This window comes from Lineus longissimus, chromosome 7, assembly GCF_910592395.1.
Source record: "Lineus longissimus chromosome 7, tnLinLong1.2, whole genome shotgun sequence".
Classification (NCBI taxonomy): domain Eukaryota; kingdom Metazoa; phylum Nemertea; class Pilidiophora; order Heteronemertea; family Lineidae; genus Lineus; species Lineus longissimus.
Genome location: NC_088314.1, coordinates 7,194,267 through 7,221,201, shown reverse-complemented (window position 1 = coordinate 7,221,201; position 26,935 = coordinate 7,194,267). Strand labels below are relative to the sequence as shown.

The following is a 26,935-nucleotide window of genomic DNA, read 5'->3' as shown; positions in this document are numbered from 1 at the left end:
TCGACACTTCGTGTTCCACAATGTGATGACATAGGGTGGTTGCCAATAGCTACTGAGACATGTGAGCTAAAAAGTGGAAAAAGTAATTTTCAAAAATACCTGACGAAAGTCGTGAAATGACTGAAATTTATTCTGAGCTGTCAAATAAACTTAGCGGCGGAATGATTTCACCTCAAAGTACAATTAGCAATGCTAGTGCGAAAACAGGCATCGACTTGAGGAAGATGTAATATTATTGAATCTGGCATTCCAATATGTTGTAAAGGAAATTTAAAAAAAGGATATTGCATTCGGTGAACCGTATGTTTAGAATGTTGACAAGGGAATTGGTGTTGTTGATGCATTGAATAATTTTGTCGACGACGATGATCGATAAAACAGCAGACACTGTTCAAGGTATATAGCATCCGTAGCTCAAAAATAGTCTCAGAAATATGGAGAAAATACACTATCTGGGTTTCATCGCAAAAAAGAAGCCTCAGTCTATGCACTGGTAAAGATGTTGATCGCTCACTGATAATTTTTCAATTTGCTTCATTGGTATACCGTAGGTTGGCTTCCAAGCTGGAATATGTTAAAGGCCACTACTGTTCGTGTAAACTGAATTTACTTCAGCCACAGGTACATAGAAATCAACGTACATATCACCGTGATGAAAATAGACCTGTTGAGTATAATCTGTATTGGTGTTCACAACTGCAACGTTAAAAATTATATTCTTCCTGTATCTACACAATCAAAACGCTTCCAACTCAATTTGAAATTTGAAATTTGGAACTAACGGCCTTAAGATTCATTGACTGCTATGATCTACCTCTGGGATCAGCAAGCATTCTTTGATGCCATGATTCAAACAGGTGAATTGGTATGCACGTGGGTTTGTTGATAGTGTTCCGTGCCAAGTAAATGTGAAAATACTTCTCTATTCCTTTCAACGGCTCGATCGGAGTTTGGCTTATCAGCGTTTTCAGCCGCAGGCGCCGCATGGGGTGCAATCAACACCGCACAACTTGAGCTACCAAAGCCCACCGGTTAAAGATTCGCCCTATCCAATAGCATTTCATCTCCCCGAGTAGCAATCGGATATCAAAATGGCTGAATTTCTCCGCGGAAAGATCGCTGGCGGTGTTTTGAGTTTGCTAAAAAAATAGTTTGCTTCTCGAGATCACGTTTGGAAACGAAGCGAGAAACAAAACAGGTCGCGCTCGTTGAAAACCTGGCGTTATCTTCTTCAGATGAGCCAAGTAAACTTAGCGCCAAGATAAATTACCTCCAAGTAGGGGATAACTTGTTTTGAGCAACCGGGCCCCAGGGCTGAAGTGAAGAACCGTAATGATTCGATGAGATGTTTAAATGAACTCAAGCATAAGGATCGTTTTTTTGGCTTCGTATTCCTCTGTCGCATAACGTCAACTTACAGACAACGCCAAGGGAGATATCACGTAGCACATTACATTTCGAGCCGTCGTTTCATATACTCAAAGCAGCCAACTTGCACCGCAAACATTAGCTGGTCGCCCGCTCTCGGATTACATTTCGAAGCAAATGATGGCTAACAGTATGAGCTTCTCGCTGCCCAAGCTGGATTTTCGAATGATGAATGACATTTTCATCCTATTTTATTGATTCCTTCTGCTATCATAATGTGGATTTTCTTTCTAATCGCATTTAGTCACTGTCAATTTGCTGTTGCGCCACCCCAGTGGCATACTATGTTTTAGTTTGAGCGAAGATACATCACTTTGCTAAAACTTCTAATGACATGATTTGGATTATGTTTTGAAAGGTTTCTGTGCCTGCCATTTTCACTTATCATAAGTCTGCGGGGTTGGTCGAGTAACACTTAGCAAATGATAACTTCACTGTAGGTTGCATCGGCTAAATAACGCTTATTTAACGCTTAAGACGGGTCAAATAGATTTTCCCAAGTATAATATGGCTAAAGCACAGCACTGTCGGAACTGTTCGTGTGAGCATTTGGAACTTCTACTGCCGCCATAATCACAAACTGAATGCTTTTCCCGCCTTCAAGCCAGCATTGGATTGTTCGAAGAGATGAGGAAAAGTGATTCGCCTAGGTTAGCAAAGGGACTGAAATCACAGACAAATCTAAGGTACACGTCTCTAATTGAATTGCTGGTAGCGAAAAGGTCAAGTTCTCCGTTGCCATTAACACGACACATGACCAATTATCGACCACGCTACTTCCACGACCCATGGGTATGCTTCAATCCTTGACAGCTCCGTACTTGCAGAAGCACTCCAATCACACCCTCTTATGCTATTTGGGTCCTATTTCCATGGCGGGAATGAACAGTGGTGTGTCTGGCATGTAGAAAGAAGCCAAATTGTGATTTTCTAACCAGACATAAAGGGTTCTAACCTGTATCGCGTTTAGATGTTGATTCGGACCGGACGCACTGGTACTCCGATTACACCACGCGTTCGTAGCAATTTCCGCGAACGTAATTATCAAGGATGAATTTGATGGGCCGCGGGAAATTGACTCCACAACAGTTCAGCCGATCGACATCTCAATATCCATTCGCCAACATAATGTCAGCGATATTGATACTGGCGAGCAGTTGACCCGACCAATTTCAAGCATAAATGAGGACACGCGAAGGTTGTGGAATGGGTGTGACAAATGTGCGAATCTTGTACTCAGGCTAGCTGCTCTCAATTTGTTTGTCTCTGACCATATATAACACTACACTTGTTTCAACGCTTCAACATGGTGCGCTAGTTGGTTAAAGAAAACTTTGTACACCACACTATTATACAACAGTCTCTTATTTCATGTTGAGAAGAAGCAAGACTGTGTATGGTGAAAAAACTAACTTTACCTCGCGTACAAAATGATGTCAATTAGGAATTCGCAATGCACATCAAACTATCTCAGAATCGACGACAAATAAGCCCAATTCTCCTGTGTGCAATCATTTGAGCATTGAATGGGATTGCTTCTTAAAACAGCAACACTTTGTGTTTGTAATAAAAGACGAAGTAAAAACGCCATTCTTGTTTAACTAATGGCGTCGGGAGATGAAATCGAGGCTGGCACGTGGGATTTTCGTTCTTTGATGTTCGCACAGCTAATTAGAATGGCTCATTTAAAATCAATTGATTACGCCAGTAATTGCGGAAAGAAAGGCTATTTTGATTCGATTGTGAGAAATTATTCATGACTACGAGCACTTTGTTTTTATAGAGAAGTTGAGAAGTGACTTCGCTGAGAGACGCAGCTAAATGAAGGCAAAACATCACTGCTTTTGAAAGCAGGTGGATGCAGTAAGCATACACGCTGCTGATCAGACTATCCAACCTCTGATGTATGAAAAATTTGCATTATTTTATCTAACCCAGTTAAGTGGAGCTTTCTGGTTGGTTGGTACAGAAGGCGGCTCATGGTGACGATTAGGCACACTTCCTCTTGAAAATCCCATCCCCAAGTTGCTCTTCCTTCTGAAAAGCATGCGGACGAATTCTTTGAATTCGATGTTGCAGACTGGCAGCTCAACAACATGCTCAATGAATACGCATTCAACAACAGTGCAAAAAACTATTTTTATTGGAATTGGAATGAACGCACTTTTTCACATACAATGTACATGTAAGATGACAAATCAATACAACTTATATTAGAATGTCATCCATCATTTAAAAGCAACATGGGACAACTCAGCTGACGGCTTTGATGGAACCTTCCTCATATTCCAAATGAAATCAAAAGTGGTTTGGACTGACATATCGAAATGTATTCTTCTTTTATGATGGCAGACGGTCTTCATGTTGAATTGATGACTCAATTCAAGTGTTCGATCAAAATGAAATGGATTTTGCAAGATTGGTCTTTATGGAAATTGGCCCACACGCAACTGATGACGGGCCAGCGAGGCAGGAAAACAAAAAAAACCGAAATATGATAAAAGTTAAGGTGTAGCTCATCTTTGAAACATCGGGGTACCCGCCGCTAATGGTAAAATTATAGGTCCTCAGTGTGTCCAACTAAAGATAAATCCCACGCCGTCTCGAACATTTTCTTTTCCCTCCAGATAACAAATCAAGCTGACTTTCTCCATAATTCCCGCATCTAAGGTACACAGCAGGCGATATTGACACATGCTTACTTGTCATAATGTCAAAAAAAGTCTTATTTTATGTACGGTTCTGTTGTTCATTCCAAATGATTAAACCTGTCAGAGCGAACAAAGCTCCACTACGATATCTGCAGGGAAACATATTCGGAAATGTTTGCAAAATATCAGATGGCCTGCCGCAAGAAATCGATGAAGTAATATCCGATTCAAGCTATGTGGTTTAAATGTGATGCCAAAAGCATTGCGGCATCGGAAGAGTAATTATGTGAAAGAAGATTGGAAGAGTTATCCCCAGCATTGGTGGCGGAAGTATTCAAGAGACTAACGCAAGACCTACAAAAAACGGCAACACCAATACTAAAGCCCGCAGCACACTAGCCGCCAACTTCGGCGTTCACAGGCGTTTTTTGCCGCAAGAGTCCTGAACGCCTGAAAAATCCCTAGTCTGCTACGAACGGCGTCGGCGAACGCGACTTGCCGCCACTTGCCGCAACTAAACGCCAAATATCTAACATGTTTGATTTTTGACGCGTGTCGCCGTGTTTGAACGCAAGAAGAAGCCAGGTGTGCTACGGATTGCCGCCTGAATTGGCGTCGGCGGCGAGGCTATGGCCAATCAGTATGCGTCTTGATGTCACATGATTTCAAAATGGCAGCCTAAAGTGGCAGAAAAGACGCTACTGGACGCCGATTCTGGGCAGGTGTGCTCTGACCGGGATCCACTGGCCGCCACCTTCGGCGTCGAGGGGCGTCAGCTGAACGCTTCCTGTCGCCAAAGTTGGCGGCTAGCGTGCTGCGGGCTTAAGGGAAAACATACAATGCATCTGCCGTTATGTTTTCGACTTTGAATGATCTGATGACGCCCCGATGGACGCCCCGATGTTCTCAACAAACTTGGCAACAGACAAGATCGAAACCAAAAACATGTAGATTCTCATCTTCCAGTTGAAGATTAATGTTCTTCCCCGAAGTGCAGCGTATCAGGTGTCGATATGTTACATGTATCATCCCAAGCGTTCCACCGATTGATTATCAATCAAGCACACAAAGGGAAAATTCTGGCGAAATTTACCCTGGGGAGGATGTACCTCTTTAACGCTGGATCGAATTCTCCTACTCATAATTCACTTTGTGTGTGAGACCGTACGGACGCGATGCCGAGCCCGAGGCAGCGCAAATACTGGGGAGTCTAGTGAGACATCACCTGATCACCACCTCTGGAGAATCATAAAAAAATGATGGATATAATATCAGTTGGCCTCAGAATCTGAATCGGTAGAGGAATTCAGACACCTCCTGTGTTTGTTCCTGCGGCACGTAGTCGAATTCAACTACGTAGTCGAATCTGGCTAAAGGGATGTACGTACATGAAGGTGCTACTCAGGATGTCATTAGCCGTATCATAAACTGTATAATAATACTTATACCGTCGTAGTTTTGCATTACCAGTACTGTACTGATTTTCTGCTCTCTTTGATGTTTGATGGGCATTGCATTACTGATATCTGTATGACTGCCGGCGTAACGTTTTAGAGTGTTGATGTGTCGGAGTGTTTCACGCTGAAAAACAGGTTGACACATTTGTCTCTTTTTCCCCCATTTGAAAAGCAATGGTCTCACCAGCTGCCTATTGTATGAAAGCATTGAAATATGCGACGAAGCAAAAATGTTAGACCGATACTCTTGCCTGAGGCTTGGGTGTGACGGTTAGTAGAAATCTCTCGACTTAATTTGGCTTCAAGCATTGGGAACTAAAACAGTTTTCTGCGCAGCTATAATGATTACATTTTAAAAGGAAATGCGAACCTAATGAGGAAGCAATGGTCTTCGCCCAAGGCTATGTAAATCAATGTATCAGCGTCCCTGGTACAATGTATAGCAATGGTAGAGTGCACAATAGAGGCAAATTAGAGAAAGAAGTACTAGTAATCAGTCCGAAACATCACCATCGATCTGCCCAACCTCACATCATATGATAATACATCATTAAAAATGTCATAGGATGCTTTAAAGGTTCAAACCGTGCCATACAAAAAACTTTCCTCTCGAAATCGATTTCTGGAAACTGCATCGAGTTTCAAACTACTCAATGCAAGAAATCAGTGTTTATCGGTAACATATCAGGTCAGACCAGTACAGTTTCTTTCTTCCCATAGAATAGGTTTATTAGACCGCTTGTCAGCCTCTTTCGTAGATAGTTGAAGCGGACAAGCGCCTTAACGAAATGCATACGTCCCGAGGTAACTCTGGTTGTTGAAGATTAGAAGAAGGACTTAATAATCTACTGCTTGACTCATCTTAAGAATACGTGAAAACTGATGCGTATTTCATGTAGGTAAGCTGCATGATCGCGCGTACCTGACGGACCAGCCTATGGGATGCAAAGCTCAACAAAGCGATATATTAACGGAAAATATCTCATGAGATGAGTGCTCAATAATGTATAGAAGCCAGGAGCCCTGTCGAGCTGTTTAATGCGCACACAATGTGCTGGTAATGAGTTCTCGTGTGCAGCTCGGTAGGTCGGACGCAAGATGGCTGTTATGCAAATAAAACGAATTCTGTGCTATCGAGAATGGGAAATGAATTACTTGATTAAAAGGTCACAGTGCTACAGCTTAGGGCAACAACTTGCTAACTCTAATGCTTTTTTCTCTATTCTTTATGGTGCGTGCCGATGGTGGCTTGTGGCTGTGGGCATCTCTGGCGATCTCGGCTCTCAGAGTGCATTTCTTTTATTAAGTTCTACGAACGAATTCCAACATGATGGCTGTTAGAAAGACGGGACCTCGGGTCTGAACCAACGAGCCCTTTATTACGACGTGCTATTCATCACATCTTTGCAATGTGGAAATTATGTGCTGTCAGACCCCTCGGCAAGATTCACCGACGAGTGCCTGGATCAATACAGAAGTAGAAAAGAATAGAATCCCCGAGATGCTAAGCTGCGGAGATAAGATACAAAATATATCATGCCGACTCATCAACTGTCCTTAACTGGATCCGCAACATTTAATCCCGGAATACGCACAAACCGATTGGCAATCTCTGAACAGAATATAGATCAAGCAGTAATTTGAATAGTAGCCCCTAAAGAATCAATTTTGAGGCCGGCAACTTTTTTTATTAACATGCATCATTCTAGACACTGCTCATCATGATCTATAAGACGTGCAGCACACGACAATGATTTGGCTTCTTGTGAGATATGCCTAGAAAGGTACTGCAGTTGCAATTGGCAGTGTTCTGGTTCGTTTAGTGTACATTTCTTCTTTAGTCACATATAGCTCTTACAGCGAAACTTTAGCTGTCACCCTCCCTTAGATTGATCTTTAATGGGATGATATGATTACCTGGCGCTGGGTAGTCTGCAGGGGACCTATTATCACGAGGGGTTGACCTTTAGAAGTTCAAGCGACAAGCGTAAGGTAATAGCTATTTGCTGCTATTACTCTCCGTAACTATCTAATGATAAATCTCATGCCCTTTGGCAACTCGGAGCTGATTGGGATGTTGTGCTGGTATATACCATAGTCGTTTCTAGAGCTTCTATTGTATAATGACTTCATCGACAAACAGTTATACCAAAGTTGGAGTAATTTTTTTTCCAAACTGCCGTTCCAACTATCCGTTATGTCTTCCCGCGGATCAATGCGCAAGAATCCGCCAAGAAATGCGATGATTAGGTGCAGGAAAGAATCAAGAAATTCAATCCACGATTTCTTGAGATTTGAGTGGTGAAAAGAATGAATAGAAATACAGCAGTTTTAACGGCAACCAAGATGAAATTACCTTTATATTATGTCGATATTACGGTGGCTGGGAAAGGACATCTCATACGGTGGCAGGGAATTTTTTTTTCAGGAAATATCTCGGTCGATGGACTTATTTCTTGATCGCTCGAGATAAATAACCCGGGCGATCGAATTATTTATCTCAAACGATCGAGATAATAAGTCTATCGATCGAGATATTTCCAGAAAAAAAAATTTTATGTTGAAAAAAAATCATGTGATGTCCTTTCCCAGCCAGCGTAAAATCCCGATACCAAATGTGAATATATCAAGTCCTCGAGTCCCGAAACAGGAGTGGCGCATTCGCCTGTCGCTTTCCAGTTATCATAGCTTGGTCCTTTCCTTACCATTGATCGATTACTGTGAAAGCCCGCCAGGTAAAGCTATTAGCTACAGATTGTTGATACAATGGTAATAGCCTTGTGTGGGAAAGGGCACGAGGGAATGGAGAACAAGTGCGTGTTGTGGTCACTTGGGACCTGATTGCGATTATCGGTAATGGGACGCAGTGCTAGTCGTGGGCATATTCGTCATTTATCTCGTTATTGGTTATTGAACCTAGACAGTCCGGGAGACATTCACCAGAACAGAGCCCCAATAATCAGTTAGTACACTCTTAGAAATAAAGGTTTTTGAGGTTTTGAAAAATCTTCAAAGGCTGGTGTGCCAGAAATGTATAAGGCGAACGAAAGTCGGCTCGCTTATATATTTATCGTTTTACTGACACTACCATATGAGGTATGCATGGAGATCAGGACATGGCGGACACATATCTGATGAACTTTGCTACCAGAGTCTGTATGAAGACGCCTTTTAGTTGATGGTATCCAAATTCTGATAACACCGCTTGATACCGTATTCTTCATCGATTTCCATGATCCCCGCAAGGTAAAGCTATTAGGTGTTCTCCAGACACAATAGCAGTAGTCCATTTCGGGAAAAGAGGATACGGCGAAGCACTATTCAATAATTTATTGCGAGGCGGCTCCGCGGCTTGCTTTTCAAGGATCGCGCGGCTGTAGCAGATGTAGGACTTGAGATAATGGCAGATATGGGCTCAGATCAACCTGGGCATGCTTTGGTCACATGGTCTCAAATTGTCTCTTGATGGATGTTGACGCCAGGTCATATTCGGGAGATAATGGGGACGATAGCTCTCCTTGGGTAGGTGGAACCGAGAAGCATTATAGGCGGTTTATAGCATACATGTATTACAGTAACGGCATGGAATCGTTCTAGAAACTTGGGTTTTTAACGAGATAGGCACTTAATTTGTGATGGGTCGTTCTTATGCTTCAATGCAGTGCTACACGATAATGTATGTACAGGACACATTGGTCTCAGGCTAGAGTAAACAGGCAGAGACGTCCATTTGCCGGACTGGTGGCATTTGCTTGTACCCTTGTAAGGCATTGCAGTTGTAAAAACGAGAACTTACGGGTCGTCCTTCCATTGATATATATATGATATACCATAGCTCAGATATCTGTTTATATTCTCCTTTCAACAAAGATTAACGGATGCTGCATAACCATAGATCATAATACATGTATATTACTTTGCGTACCTATTACCAGAATCCATGGAAACGCACTGTAATGTGCAAACAGAGGTCTCAAATTGCCAATCTGTCTACAGCAGGAGACAGTTGGAACATTGATCCGTCAAGGGAAGGGACTTTGGGAATACACCAAATCCCCTCACCTGCTCCCTGCAAGCTAATGGCGGACTAAATAGGCCAAGTTCAGATATGAGATCCCCCAGTTGAATAGGCACCATGGGCTTATTTTCACACGGTTCGACTGTATACCTTTTTAAAAATGAGGGTTAGGATAAACCATGGTGCATGATATTCTTTCACATTGAGCCATCCAACCTCCGGTCATCATGAAAGAATAACACACGTGCCCGTTAATACATTCATCGTGGAAATAAGGTTGAGCTTTTGGAAATCATTCTAATGGTATTTTGGCTAACGTAAATGTGTTCCCTGTAGTGTTTGTTTAGCTAATGAAAAACCCTACTTAGAGGTTTTTCAGAATCTCAAAACCCATTTGGGGCTTTTTATATTTACCGAAAACATCCCGGGGCGTGTATTTGTGTTGGTTGAAAACCTTTAAGAGATTTTTCTAAACCTTCAAGCTTTTATTTCTGAGAGTGACTGCCCCCTAGCACGAGAGAGTCGGCGATATAACGCGATATTCAGGGGAAGTGGAAATGTTTGAAACAGGAGATGTTCTTTGAAATAGGAAAGGCATTGGATAAAATTTGCAAATATAGTATTAAAAGCGGCTTATTTTCAGTAGGTTTCGTATATCATGTGGTCGGATAGGATTATCTGAAGAATAAAGGGCTCTGGATGACATTTGAGATGCCAAGTAAAGTTTATATTACCTGTAAGTTTAAGGAATGTTCCGACGTGTAAAATTAAGTCTCTGGTTAAAGGTTGCCTGCTTAATTTTCCTGTCCACATTATGTTTCAAATTGTTTCATCAATACTCAGATTTAAAGTTAAACACAGGAGCAAGTTGCCAAGTCATCTTAGGCAAGAAGCAGTTTGAGCAACTCACTCACGCGAGTGAATAGGAAATGACTATTGTATTCTGGACGCCCGGGACAAGATTTGCATGATCCTATTACATTCACAGATGGTTCGCATGGCTTCCCTGTTCGTATGACGCTGACATTACTGATCACGCTGAACCGTGACGAAACCGTGTCATCTCCATTAAACCAGCCGCCGAAACACTGCCAATTTCGCGCCGCATTAGTCCAACATTATCAGGGTTACCATCGAAGTCCATCGATCGCCCGTCCGCAGTGCCGTGCCAGATTTTCGATTACTCTCCGGACGGCGACCGTGTACTCAGGCTGGTAATTTGTGTATCTGCCACTACATCATGAATTCTGATTTTGAAAATTCTTGCTACGGCCAATACATTAAAACGCACTATGATAATTATTTATTACATTGTATAGATTTATTAAAGCGAAGGTAAAATCGATTGTCATTTCCACAATCGGATTATCTTTGCAACTAACTCATACAGAATGCAGATTTTGTATTGGGTTCATGAGAACAAAAAGAGGAAGATACTCTGCCTGTTTGTTTATCACAAGTTAGTTCCCCATCTCGGTCGACTTCTCGGTGTATTCTGCTTAGGCAGCTGATGTTCCTGATGGCATGACGCAAATACAATTAGCACGGCACTAAGTTATAAACTACTTCCCCCATTTGAAGTTAACTGGGCTAATGGTCGGAAACGTTTGAAAAGCAAATTTAATGTAAAAGCCCACTTAGGCGAATGCGAACTGATGACTCGGGTATTCTCACCCACCAATTCAATTAAAAAAGTTTAATAACTCAGCTAGTAGTGATTACCTTTACAATCCACAAGGCATGCGTTACCTTATACCTTTCAAACAGATCAACTGCGTAAGTAATAACTACATTTCATTTCAGCAACTTCATGACCAAATTGCCATGGCAAGTCGTGCGCCTTCTAAGCTTTCAATTCAATTTTAGAGTTCAATAAGTAGGCATTAGTGTCATCCTTTATCAATCGGCGGAACATAGACGCACAAGATTAAGACCGGTCATGTGAAAGTCATAGCGAAAATAATTTTTTTCTGATATAGCAATAGACACATTTATATCAGATGTCGTGGGGTCACGCCATTTTATATCAATAAGATCAAATCCCATGTTGTCACAAAAATTTGAAAAAGGCGTCCAGAGTTCTGACAACTGTAAAAGTAATCATGTTAACCTCTTCCTCGTTCTACTTCAAAGAGGGGCACTTCGCTCGGACGCGATTCGTATCATATCGAAAATCAAACCTCAATCGGCCTCGAAGGACGTGCAAGATCAAGACAGTGAAAGTCCGATTCGACTATAAGAGCGACAACTTAACCAGCTTGAATTCTACAAAAAAAAGACTCTATATAGGACTGGGCGTATTATAATAACGCTTTTATCAAACCAGGCTTTGCTGTTATTTGAGGTACATATATGTCTGTTGTAAAGATAAACACCATTGAAACTTTCGGTAGAAGATTTTGAGTTGAGCTGGAGGGTTCTTGTCAAGACTACCTCACATTATAGGTTTGCTTGCGCATGGAAAGGTAAGCGCGATGGATACGATACACTGGAGGAACATATGAATCCAACTCATTTACACTTCACCATATTTTATGATTTCACCCATTGGTCAGCCTCCATATCACAAGACAAATTTCTTCTGGCACATCACGCGCGCAGATACAATGTAATAATCTTATATCTTCCTCAAATCAAATCACCTGCGGCCAATACAGATAGCCATACAAATCATCACATGAAATCTAATATAGATCCAAGGAGCAATCTCCAAATTAAAGCAGCGCTAATAAATTCAGCTACATAAACATAATTATCAAACACCACATTAGTCAGTGGCGCCCAAGGTTCATTAAATTTATTTGCAATTAATGTTACATTGAGTCTACGAATTAAGGCCACGGCACTTTGTCAGCTTCATCTTACTTGATAAATTCTTGCGGCACATACCGCTCGCACAACTGTTGTTCCATCGTCCTCAAAGTCAAATCATCCGCGCGCGGTCTACAAAATTTCAAAAGACCATCAAGCCGTACAAAGCACCCATCTTGAAATATCCAAGGAACCCTCTCCGACTACATGCCTGCCTGATTTTCAATACATGTATGTACATCATTCCGTCATATAAACCGAACTATTTGATACCACATTAGCCAGTCGCCCAAAAGTTTTATCAAATTTACTTGCAGTTACGAGTCAACCCAGGCGAAAGGCCTTGCGGTTCTGAGACGAATTAATCAAATTGCCGTTTGAAGAGCACTCACCGTAGCTCGTCCAATTTGAAAGTTTAACAATTCTAGTTGAGTTGGATGGGTTTAAATTCTCCCTAGGGACATCATGTCTGATCCAAAGATAATATGTAAATGTGGGTTGAGCTATAATTGTCTAACTGTCGTTCGAGGGCTTATGACAACGTCTGAGGTGAAAGTTTTTCAATGTACTGGAGGCGTCAGTAGGATAAACGGGATTTTAATTGATTCCTTTAAGCATGTTGTTGATAGCCCATTGGAATCAAGTTTTCCCTTTTTTGATGATCAGAAGGTGTGGAAACGTAGGCAAAAGCTAGTCTTGTAGTCTGTGAAAGTGGGATTGTAGTTCCAGGAATATACTGTTCTGTAGTGCGAGCGTAATCTAAGGCCTCTGATGCGCTTTTGACATCAAGCTTTGAAGATGAAGGATCTCAGCGATTACTGGGCGTGGCTCCCGGGGCACGGCAGCCTTACCTTTCACATGATGAAATGATCATCAATGCCTGCGAAACATTCGGTGCAAGGCTTTACATCAATTTTAGCAAAATGAGAGGACCGTACTCTCAAGAAGATCGTTGCTTATATCCTTGTCATGTATCCAACTTTACCCCATGGTAATCTGCCATCAAATTACTCCAACCGCTCATCGGATCACACAACATCGGGAACAGGATATTGTCCACTAAATCACATATTATGTCCACAGTTTGTCATGTCCTTAGCACGACCTAATGTGTGAGGCCAATTACCTTAATGGTTGATGCTAGTAATTCTCCACCAACTGCACACAAACGACGACAGGGCTGATTATGAGGGGAACAATGGGTAATTTTGTTGTACTTATAGTTTGGTGATGAAACTATGGCCATGTAGCGAGAATCATGGAAAGACAACACGAGGTCCAGAGATATTTAGCACTGCAATATAAAAATGTTGATGATTATGTATCACACAGCGCGTCCTTGCTGTACATGTACATTGCAATATGAGAGTATTGTATTGAATTTGGTTAAGAAGTTTGTTAAGAGTTGGATATCACATAAGGAGCGACTCGGAGAGACAGCTATAGGTTTTAGGCTGTGCGTTATACTATTTAAACCAGTCAGGATTGAAAACTGTGTTGACAATTTAACAACAAGCAATGTTTTTAGTTTAGATACATAAACTTTACGATTTCCACTGTGTAACTGCATTGTATGACAGCGTCTAAAGCATCGTTTAAGACTCCTCGCGCAATCATTGCATCACCATTACAACTTTTTAGCATTCCATCACGCTCTCACCATCGTACATCTCCTTGCAGTTCTTAGGCGAAATAACGTGAACCGATATCCCTTATTGTGCTTAAGCATCATAATGTTATCAGTAAGAAAGGCGTACTAACGAGTTTTGGGTTGTGACGAATACGCGCAGAGAATCTTGAAAGGTCCCTCATGAATGCTATCATGGCATTATCACAATCATCACTTCATCATATCATCCTCAGAGTACCTCGGTGTAATACAAATACAGCTAGCAAATCCCTTAGAAAACAAGATATCAAATGTCAGGCTTTTTTATTTCGAAAGTAAGCAAGTATTGAAGCATAGAGGCTCGGGTGGAAACGTTGCTGTTTCTCAAAGTAACGATGTGTTATAAGGCTCAAATGTGTATGTCTATCCGTTAGAATGTGATGAATGTACCCCAAGGGCTCTTATTATCGGGAACCTAAGGAAGAATGATGAGTCATGTTACATGAACCATGCAGATCGTTTTTGGGGACAGTCTAACAGTAGCAACACAAGCATATATTGCAATGTGTCCAATGTACAGAGCGTATCAGAAAAAACGAAACATTTTGAAAACTGACTGCAGTTGGATTTTTTTGGGGACACCCGGTAAATCTGGCGAAGGATTTCAATGAAGGTAACAACTGGTCAGCTTCATTTGAGAATAATCTTTCGTTCCATTAAATCCCCATGATGTTGTCTCCTCGGAGTTCTACGAGTGATAAAGAGAGAAAAAAATCCTTATTTTGTGCTAAGAGGATCTAAAGCATTGCACGGCTGAGCTGAATGGTTGGAAACTAGACAAGATACAAAATGTCGTTATTGGACTTTTTCGAATGTATAAGCAATGTGAGATGGCTTTGCGAAATGGGAGCAAACATGATGTCAGTCAGGTTACATCTGCCAACGGCGCGTACGCATCTAGCCCTTCGTAGTTTGGATTTTTCTACCCAAAGGCTATATGATCATGAGGATCGGTGAAGGCAGAAAACTGCTAGAATTACCATCATTATTTCGCTTTTTTGGTGACAAGGATCAGCTATTAATAAACGGATGTATCATTATATCACGATCGGTGAGAGAAGAGTCTGCTTGCGAGAGTTATTTCAGCGTTAAACACAATAAGGGAATGTTCAGTGGATTATCTACCTGTCACGGTTATCGCCGAGCAGCCTTATGTTTCCCATGGCTATAATCTCCATGTCTGTCCCAATCAACATCGCAGGGAGACGATGTCATTATTGTAAGATGAGGTCTGCCAGTAAGACGAGTCATCTGTCTCGTAGTTAGCTGGGCTATAGTCTTATATGTGGTAAGCTGAGTGGGTTTCTGACATCTTATGCCCTGCTTATTGATGAAAGTGGAAATTGAAGGGTTTCCATTAATATGATTGAGAGGTTCAGATACTGATCCCAGAACGAGGTGATTGCTTTCCCCTGTTGACGACATCCTGTCAGGTTTGAATTATTGCTACAAGGCATGCCAAACATTGCCCGCGTCGTCAAATTGCCACTACGTTCTCACTCTCGGATCAAAATCGAAACCTCTCTATTGATGCCCTTCTCGCCCGAAGGTGTTGTTCATTTCCGAGCAGCTGGAGCCAATGGCAGATGTTCATCCATCAGCATCAGATACTGTTCGATTTGTTTTCCGATATATAAGATATAATAAATGTTCAGCGTTCTCCCTTGTGTCGGTAAATCGACAGATGAAATTGAGTATGTGTCCGTTCTTTTCAAACTCTGATGATAAAGTATGACTGTTAGTGTCCGATACTTCGCAAATCTAATTTTGCATAATCTATATCAGTCGGGTTGGGTGTAGATTGCCTATAGATATATTTGTCAAATGTGATATGAAAAGTTATTTGATGACCACATTGAAATGCTTTCTGGATTATTGCGATTATTGACGTACGCTCGCATGCACGCACACACGCACCAATATTGCACTATTACATGCAGTGGATGAGATCATTTCAAAACCTACTTCGTCTCCTAAAGGATCAACACAAATAAGAAAGGTTCAGATTTCGACCCGAGAACCAGCTGGCATTTTGAATATCGCGATGGCTCTTGTCAGAATTGCAATTAGACACTAGTGTCCTTAATGTCTTGTATGCCTAGAAACAATGATACAAAACAATCTGAACTTGACCTGATGACGACGACCGGAGAAAAAAACCTCTCATTCTCGTTCTCCTCCAAAATCTAAACCTCTCCATTGTCTCTTATCACACCCGATTTATCACTAAACGTCAGAACTGCATTAGGAATCTCATGCCTGTCAATCTGTCATTCATGAGAAATCAATCACACGCGTTTAATATTCCAAATAAGGGACATACTATGAATATCGATGTGCAGCACGATGTGTAGCAGAGTTCGGAATGAGAGATGATTTCCGAATAAAGGCGTTGAGTTGAAAAGAACAGATAATGAGTATTTTGAGAGTGTAGAGTAACGTTAACTTGATCCTCGATGTTAAGGGGAGTATCCACTACTGCGAAGTTGACCTCCGATCGAGGGCATACGACAAACTTGCTATAGGGATTGGATGAAGTTGTTACGCGATTGTTACTTTTTTTGCGGCTGCTGAATGAACTAGTACATCTATCCGCCTACGATATGGTGACGATCCATTAGGGATGCTTCCATCGGTAGCACACTGCACTGTTTCAAATTATACCAAGCACACAACAAAGAGGTATAACCAGAATTTCTGATAGATAGCCATCACTTGCAGTTGCAGGTAAAGGCAAATCAAAGCGACTTGACTGCAACCCCTGGATTAGGAGGCAAAACATCCTCATCCGTGCGACAGCAACAAGATGGAGTATTAATGGTAACAACAAATGTATTTTACAGATGTGTTGGGTGCTAGTTGCCATGACGACATGAGATGCATCTCGTGCGGTGGAGCGGTTAAGTAGGTTCGGCCAGCCGTCATAACTTGTTCGTGGTCATAACTGTATACATCGGACTAAGAGTGAATAAACAAGACACAAAAGGATATATATGATAAGTTGGTGAGTACCTGTCTTGGTTAATTATTCAATGTGATGTTAGGGGTGGCAATAATTAATGCAGAAAAAGTGACTGTGACGAGCCCAGTTCGACAATTCCTATTAGATTATCATTGGTGTCTTTAGAGTTAAGATATTACTCAGTTTTGTATACATGTATATTGTTGTACAATATTTACAAGATTCCTCGTTACGTTCTAAGAATCTCACCGGCACATGAATTTAGTAGAATGGATTTACACCCGAGGTAGAAAATCCTGATTATGATTCTGATAAAATTCTAAGTTAAAAAACTTATTATGTACATTCGTTTCAAGATCTTGCATGATTCTTTGTTAAGACTCCATAAAATTGAAGAATCTTGGAACGAGCGTACGTTTCGATCCGTGTCTGTGACTGTCTTTCGTGTGAATTGCACCGTTAACTACAGAAATTTTGAGATACTAACTACAGAGTTACATATCATATGCTTTGGTTGGTAGAACAGTTTCTCGTATATTATTACAAACACACGAAGATATGGCACAGCGACAGCAAGCATACCGTCACACACAATACATTATACTGTATCAAATGCCAAAGTCCTGGCGGTATGAGGTATATATTGAAATCGGAATCCATCACTAAACTGAGATAGACTATGGTGAAGAGGATTAGCCTTGACACGTTGATATTTCTTACGTCAACCGTTATTAATAGGCTGAATTTTATTTGAAAAAAACGCAGTAACTTTCCTTAAAGTTAAATGTGAGGAAGGTAAATGAATCGGCTTACCGAAAGTTGGCACAGTTAGCACTGATACTCGGAAAGACCGCTACGAACATTGTAGATTAAGCTATCTGGACAGTAATAACAATAGGACGACGTATAGCGGGGTTGTACTATAAAGCGATGTTGGTTTCAACTGGAAATGGCTATAAGTGTCACAAAACGCATATACTAGTAATTGGATAACCTATCAAATGTAAGGTAATTTAAGGTCTGAATATACCACCAATTCTACTTTTCACTTCTTTTCCACCCAATTGTGCTACCCCAACAAAAGACCATCATCATCTTGCTGCTACAATGACTTAGTTAGCTGCGTATCGATTATAAAACAAGATTTATTTACTTCATCTAGCATGATTATCCTTTCATGTGATTCATCCTACATGCAACTCGTCAGGCGATCATGGGTGTGGTTCATATGTATTTTCACACCAAAGGGAATCATTTGTAATCACAAGTTAGCGTGCCATTTCCATCGTACGGATGTAACTATGTTGACATAAGAGCTAAGCGTCAGCTAAGACAAATTCACCGAACTAATATTGTGCACGAAAACCATGTTTGTCAAAAAGGTTCATGTAACATTTTGACATACATCTCTCTGATATGATATAGAAAAATATACCAGCTCATTTTCGCCTTGAATATAATCTGTCACCTTTACGAAACCAACTCAAGCTCATTGCTACCTACCCCAAAGGCCCTGACGTATTCACGGTAGATCAAAGGGTGCGCTAATAAGGATGGTTCATTCAGTCTACCTCTCCTGCGACTCCCTTGAGCATAACCCTTGTTGCATTACCAAGTATTACCTGGCAATTTCGACAAACAATCTTAGATGTGAACACGGTTTGTCGCTAAGGATTATCAGACGGGATTGTAACTGCATATAGCCGGGTACTGACCACAAGAGATCACAAATATGGGTTGAGAAGGGGGTCTTTGGGTCCCTTTAGCTTCCCTTGACGAACAACCTTTAAATAGTACAATGTACATGTAACTAGACCGAGGAAAAATGTTGACCTGACTCTCCTTTCGAATGACTCTGCCTTCTCTTTCTTTATGATTGAAAAAATCTAATAATCAATAAAAAGCAGCCTATTTGCTTTTGCCGTTCTTCAACCAATGTTGCAACGGACTATTTTTAATGAAATAACGACGGCAAAGACTCAGCCCGCTGATTGGTCGATTTATTGATCATGTGATTGTTGCCATGAGATCAAGGAATGAGAAGCCGATTGAAATTGTGCAATTTGATAAGGATTCTATTAGTGTAATGATATTGAATATACTGAGTATATCCAGAAACCTTTTTGGTATATTGAATAAGCCATTGACCAGATTAGATTGTCAACGTTCTCTTGTTCGCTACCAAAAGGTGGGTTTGGCAACCCTCATCAACTATTATTAGACTAAGTATAAATGATGGTCCACGATGAATTGCACTAAATACGTCGTTCGTAGCTTTTCGTATGGGTTGCAAAACCGTCTTTGGTTTGCCGGTCGCGTACCAGCGACCAGCCCCGAGACTTACGTTATTCCAGTCAGAGCTTGAAACATCTCGTGACAATAACTCCTCCCACCCCTCACAGACACGATGGTCTCTGTGTCAAGACGTCACACAGGTAGAACATGGCCGTGAGGACATTGCTATCTAACTGGTCCTCTCATGAGATGTTGCAAGGTCTGACAGGAATAACTTGAACATCATACTCTAGTTTCACTGATATAAGACCATTTCTGAAAATCCCAGCCAAGCTAGATAGTACAAATGGTAGCCCGATGCCATTTACTCTGTTCAGTGGATAGACATTGCGCCGGGGACACCAGCTATCCGATGGTCTATACGTCATTGGTCTTTTAGTCGATTTCGTTGTCTTAGATCAGTGAAACTAAAAGTATTTTCATAATCTTGTTCTTGGTCATCAGAAAAACATATTCAGATGATAAAAAACAATCTAATCACGATATTTGAAAACAACTGCCTCGGCAGATGAGAGGAGGTTGGTTAAAACAAAAAAAAACAAACAGAAAAAACAGCTACGTGCTGCAATATTGAGCTGCATAAGAAAGTGGTTCACAGCCTAATTGTCGCAAGTATTCAAATACAAATCACTGCGATGTTCATGCGATGGAGACTGCTGGTTATTGACTGTATGGTACTATTTCACCGAAGTTCGATCTGTTACCCATACTGCTAGTAATAAGTCTCTGGCGTTCGATGAACTCTGTTATCAGTCAGAAAGTCATCCTAAAATACCATTAACCGTTATTATTTAAATAGCTTATTGATTGAAACTTAGCTGTAACCAGAGAATTTGATTGCACCACTGTTGTCCTATCATATATGCTCGAGGCGCAGTCACGGCGATTTCGATTTCTTGGTGAATGATCTTTTTGTGTCCAAAGGTAAGGCTTGGCTTGCTTGTGCACATCGTGTTCATGTGTCCGACTGGCGATCGAAAATCAGCATTCTATACTGCAGCAAATACGATGAAACTTGGAACGAATAGTATTTGTATATCAGTTTACACAGCCGTTGTTGAAATTTATTTTCAGTAGTTTAGTTACACGTGATTTTAAATAAGATTTAAGTCCAAAATTCAAATTTCAAATCTGAAGGAACGAACCAGGCAGACTGATTCTGTGCTTATTTCTGCGCTGAAGCACCTAATTTTTCAGCTTGGTTGACTGGTTTAAACTTGATTTGCGAGTGAACAACCTTTAGCAATATTCCATGTTCAGTAGATGATGATTACCTTGCATCAAAGACATCAAGAGATCAGCTGCACAAAGCAACAGGCTATCGAAATCTGACACGCCCGCCAACACGCCGACATGAAAGTTACTCCGCAAGACCCGGGGGCTGTTCATTGTTCCTAGCGGTGCAATATCTCCGCTCAATCAATACTTACTGTAAGCGACATCATTAAAATGCAATTTTATTATCATGTTATAATGAGTTGCCGCTTTAGATAATTCAGTATTGACTTTTATTAATCGACATGGAATGTTGGAGTGCGACGCAAATTATCAGGTTGACCAAAGTGTGAAGTCATTTTGTCCTGCGGGTAAATAATGTGCACGTGACATTCTACTGCTTTGTTACAGGAAGAACGAGTCTATTGACAATGTGCTTTGTTATTCAGGGGTGTAGTGGCCATCGGAACGGACCACCCTAAAAAACAAAGGCTCTGATCAATGGACTCTTCTTGTCGGTTTCATAACGAGTGTACGATTGCCACAGTGACAAAACACAAATCAAACGTCAGAGCTTTTGTCTGGCATAAATATATACACCTATTTTTGTTTCTTCCTCCTTACAAGAAGATTTACATTATTTTTAAATAGTCCGTAAAGTGGGTGAGGATATTTTTAGTGAGACACTTAAGCTTATTTCTTTATATGTTTTTCTAATGTTATTTCGCATTGCTTTTTTTGTATAATATCGTCAGATTGCACAGACTGCTAAGCCTACTTAGTTATGGCGCTGCAAAAAATGCACTCTGGTATCTTGATGATGAAACGCTGACATGGTATGGGCTTAATGTAAAAAGTCGTTCATGCTACCATCACGCAAATATCCAACGCCTCAGCCACAGCGCTACACGGGTTGGATAAGAAAAGTTGATGTGGCATATAGTTAATTTTGATGACCACATTACCAAAATCCTTCAACCACATTTCACTTCTATAAACACTCGATGCATTCCTTTCTTATTTGCTGAGGTGATTGGATATCGACGCCATGTGAAGCCGACCAAGAATCATAACGAAATGCTGTTGGATTTTCCCTGAAGGTATGACATCAACTAACCATTCCATCAATATTAGACGGCGACCGAAATAAATGAAAATATGCAGTGTTGCATCAAAACCAATCTTGCTCGCCCGCTGGGGAAAGGCTCGTTTCCATGCAACCTTCACTATGATATCCAATGCACTTGATATAGTAGTGATGTACATTTTGAATAGCAAACACTGGGTGAGATTGAACATGCCCAAGGGTAATGCTGTCGACAGAAACGAGGTGGTGAGGGTTTTATGACACGGTGCTGCAACTTCCTAATTCCACGTAAAGTGAGTCCACATGGTACTTTTTAATTTTTGTAACAGATGATGATATAAAAAGGCCCTCAGATACATTGAGAAACCAGAATCTGTTGAAATCTATTGGCGAGGCAGTCATGTTAATGGCTAATGTGTCTTTTAAATCATATCAAATCGTAATTTGGGTCGCTATAATATTTTTAGTTATGGGAAAGAAGACAAGATATTCGCAAAATATTTAATTTTGATTATTGATCAATTACTCAAGTGCGGGGAGGCGAAAAGCTACCTCAAAGACCCGATGACAATTTTTTTGTTGAAAAGCTCTCATGACTCCACTTGGTGCTTTCTTAATTCAACCGAACGACCGTAGATTTATTTCCTTTTTGATGAAATGGTTTAAAGGGTTAGCTTGAGGGATAGTTATAGAGACTGCGCACAGCGACATTCTTGATACGTTGGGCATAAAAATATTAGATGAAGTCGTACTAAAGCGGCCCTGTCGTGATGAAGACAAAGGAATTCCAACCAGCGCTGTGAATGAATTGTTATGTTAGAAATACTGTGGAACATTTTACGCAAGACATGGTGATGGTTGATTGCATGATTAATCCATTATTGATGCAATGTGAAGCAAATTATCGGATGAAGGACTTTTCCTGTGTTAAGAAACTACACGTGTGATTGTTGCGAGTCAATATTGATTATGTAGGAAGGCAAGGTGATGACTGAAGTCTCTCTACAGTCGGCAAAGTCAATATGGAGTATTTCTTGAGTAGGTTTAATGGTTTGATCGGAGTGGACCGGCCATTCAGCGAGCGTAATCAGTGTTCATGATCTGTACAATATTTCAAACTCGCATGGCGACAGAAGCATGAAAAAGTGCTGTTGAATGTCACTGACATGCTGCCGCATTTAAGTTTTTGAAGAATGCGTTACATTGTCTAAGCACGACTGCAACTACTTCAGGTTGTACATGCAGACCTACATGTATGTGCAAGACACTCTTGGTAATTCAGTGCTTGTATGGTAAGAAAGACCATGCCCTTCGATTATAAGATTGTACACTAGACAAACAAAGGTCTAAGATTTCTGTCTTCCTGAGCTGTAAAGATTGACTTTAATGTCAACATGAGAATGTCTACTACACTGAGCAACACAGAAACGTTGAAGCGGACTAAAGTGCTAATGTGACTGAGGTAGAAATAATCCTCCTAATCAATTTGTAACAATGAAGCATGCCAGCGCTCAATCAGTCTCTTATTCATCGATCGTATACCGCCTTCACAGTCCATTCTTTCGTCGACAATTTGATTGATTTGTGTTGATTAATGATAGAAGACTGGCTCAACATTAATAACTGAGGACAATGGTTCGGCGTAAAGTTGATTTCTACACTTATATAGGTGTAGACAATGATAATCCTTGCATGAGAGAAATCACTGTCTTCTAGAATTTCTCTTATGCAAGCACGGTGGCATAATGGTAGAGCGCCCGATTGGTGGTCCCAAGGCCGCATCCGCGCCCTTTGGCCGGTTTAGGTCTAGTGACGCCACGGAAGCTGTTTGGTGGGGCTCAATGTCGATTGGGGTCGAGAGAAGAACAATGGGAATTTAGACCGAGGTGCGAGCGGGCTTTGTTTAAAGACAATAGACCGCGTATTGGACGAGGATTGAATTCTTTTAAAGGCAAGGTAAAGGGACAAAATAACTTGATGCGTGGGCTCGATGCATTTTGAGACAGTGCAGTTGTACAGTGCGTTGCGCTATACCTGTATAAGAATGTCAATTTCATTTTTAATTATCTCTTTTCTGGTTTTCGTTGTTTGATTTAGGCACTTGGCCTCATAAACCAACTGAGATTGAAATTGTGAAATAAATGCGAACTATTCCTTATCAGTTCGATCAAGTTAAAAGCAGATGGTATAATGACACAACCACATCCCAACGAAGTCGAATGTCACCCTTTTTTTGTTCGGCATGCCAAGGTAATAATTGAATTAATTCCGTTCCTTCCTTGCGGCAGTGTAATTAATTACTCTGGGTCTTGTTCAATCATCTGGGTAAAGATAGATCGGGCGTCTCGCCGAGGGTGCTGTGGTGGTAAGGTTACTTCGGGAGTAACGTAAGCAAGTTAATATCAGCAAACGGGGTGAGGATTCATCACACAAGCTCAACACACATACAATTGTGAAAGAAATCTCAGTCCGCATCGAAAAACGGTTCTACCTTTTATTTTGGGCGGATAAAGGTGCACAACTGAAGAGACATAAGGCCTCGATTCGGTTATTACCCGGTTTTAAGCTTGCTATCAAGGCTTTTGGTTTTGGGCGTAGGATGTAGGAAACGCATCAGAAAAAAGAATGCAGAGTAAAAAAAATATCAAAGATCCTTTCTCGTTGCAAGCTAAACAAAAAGTCCCAAGGTCTACCAATCTTATTAGCAATCGATTTCGCTGAGCTTCTCGGAGATTGCACCAAAGACCGAGTAGCTCATTGACGGCGCTGGGTGTTTGCTTACGTTGGTAATAACAGGTATGGAGTGGCTTCGGCGTGATTAGCAAACTGGATAAAGGTCACCGCGCTGTGGATGCCGTGATCTCATTATCGTAGTAGAAAATGGATCATGTGGTTAGAATGATGGACATGTGGCGTGGATTGCGTATGGTGCCCCAGATTATATCATATGCAACGGGTTTTTTTATGTCTCGGCTTTCTATACAATAGGGAGATTTTTTGCAACGCCCCCGAAACGTCCACAAAAGCGCCTGTACCATTGTTCGACATCGTGATCAGGAGCTCGAACAATGGTATAGGCGTTCCGAGAACATTGCTTCGATTATATTGCGGACTAATTGATTCAGAGAACTAGCTCGTGGTTGTTTGACATCACAACAGAGCAATCAACTCAGTCTTGGGAAAATGTCAATACAACGCTGAAGGCGTAGATTTGTTACACAGAATACGCGCGAATGCAAGCTACGTCGGTTTCTACTCAGGGACGCGGTAAATGTTCTTGAAAGTATTTTTCAGGTAATGAAACAAAAACGAAGGGGGTAATCGCAAAGTCAGTAGACGCAGTACTCGGAAGTTATTCGTTCTCTGCAGTGTTATCATATTCCCTGGCTTGAAACGATCACAAAAAGCTTTTTGCTCACCTAGCATCCTTCGACTGAAGTACAGAATCAAACAGATACAAAGTGGGGACACAGTCTTTGATGTAAATAATCCATCTGAAGCACCTGAAAGGCATTGACTTTAATACAAAGAAACCAAAATAGAATCTGAGCTATCCACATTTCTTTCGTGGTTCTTTCACCCCTTAGAAAAAGTATGGAGCTTGGATATTGAGATGATCTTACCTGACCCTGACCTGTGGTCCTGGCTCCAAAAAACGTGCTGTAAAGCTGCTGTGTCTTGACGGATTATGGTCTATGATTTAAAAGAGGCCATGACTATCAATACATGCACCTCAGAGATAAAAAGCGTATGATAGAATCCTTTATTCCCCGAGCATTCTATCCTTGGACATTTCTAAGGTGAAACTTTTCTCGGTCCCTCCAAGTATTTACTCCATCCGCTTTATTGTACCTCAATATCGGATCTCTTTTTCTTGAAATCGATATCTTTGTCAATTCAGTCAAAACTCCGAAGAGCTATGCTTTCTTTTTGTCTTACAGCGCGTGGTTTACCATAAAGCCCTTTTGTTTTTATGACGACCCGTTTTATCGAATTCCGTTGGAAACTAAATATTCCTATGAGTCTTTCCAAAGGTCACTGCTGGGCTGCAATAATATCGCCAATGGGATACATTAGTCATTTTGTTGTTGGCATGCTTTTAAATTTCACTCTTTCAGACTTTGGCGTCCTTCTACCCAACGGGCAATTAAAAGTCGGAAATAGCGCAGACATCCGAAAGGCAACAGAAAAATAAATAACTGATCGCGACAGGTAAATATCAACGGAGGTCGAACAGCACTGAGACAAATAAAGACCAAGAAGATAGCGTGGGAAGTTGGATCTCGACATTCACCTATCTTAATCAGAGTATATCTTCAAAATGACGAGAAGCCATATGAAGAAGGGACGAGGACATAGATTAGAGATTTCTGTATTTGATATTTGTTATTAAGCATATATAAGCTTCTTATCAGAATGCCTTCAAGATGTTTTGATATCATTCCAGTCAGTATATTTCGCACTCGACTCATGATGCTCCTTTGCTAATTAAAATGCGTGACTTTTAGGTTTGATATGTTGAAACGGTAAGAACCGCACAGATTCGGGATATCATCGAAATCGTTTTAAAGTCAAAAGGTTTCATGACTTCTTAAATTAATCATTACTTCAGTCTAGCTTCTAAGATAGTGCGGATCAGTTAGTTTGATACAAGATAAGTTTAATACGTACGATGGCTGTTTAATGGCCTCCAATATCTAGTTGTCTAGACGGGTTTGAGGAAGAAGACGGGCGCTTATCTTTAGTGGCAGATGAGTGTAAAGTCGACGTGATGTGGATATCTGACAATGAAACCCAACATTTTACCTTTTTTTATTCAAGATATTACCATCACAAACCTCAACTCTTGTGTTATTTCAGGCCATTCTATTGGAGAGAAAAAACTGGCAAGAAAACTCTGGGGACATTTTTCCTTCATCTAAATACAATCGTGACACCACATAAATGTCAAAGAGAAGTCATAGATTTTACTTTTACATTTCTGTTTATTTTTGGTGACATCATTATTCTCGTTGCTATGGTTTCACGTGTATATTACTTTGATGATAAACATGTCAAGTACGTTGTTATTCACATTATCTTCCGTTTCAATTGGCCATGGCCGCGGTTAGAGAGAAGGCACAAAAACATGCACTAACAACAAAAATGTCGCGCGGTAACGGTTAAAAGCGTTATAACAGGTTCTCGTCCCTCTATATAAAGTATGTCAAATATTTGAAAATAAGATTGACGGCAGCCCAGATTTTTTGAGAGAAAAGTCGCAATCTCAATGTTTTAAACCTTTAATAGGGCCATTGTTCATAAAGAAATTCTTGACACCAAAATGGAGGTGTTAGCTGTCT

At 40.9% G+C, this 26,935-nt stretch overlaps 1 protein-coding gene across 1 annotated transcript in view; it reads left to right on the top strand.

Annotated features, from left to right (window-relative positions):
- LOC135491171 (beta-1,3-galactosyltransferase 5-like) overlaps nt 1-26,935 on the top strand; it is a 40,224-nt gene that overhangs the window by 9,250 nt on the left and 4,039 nt on the right. The window contains exon 2 of the mRNA XM_064776870.1: nt 16,878-17,038. The gene's annotated coding sequence lies outside the window, so the exon portion shown is untranslated. The remainder of the gene's footprint in view (nt 1-16,877; nt 17,039-26,935) is intronic.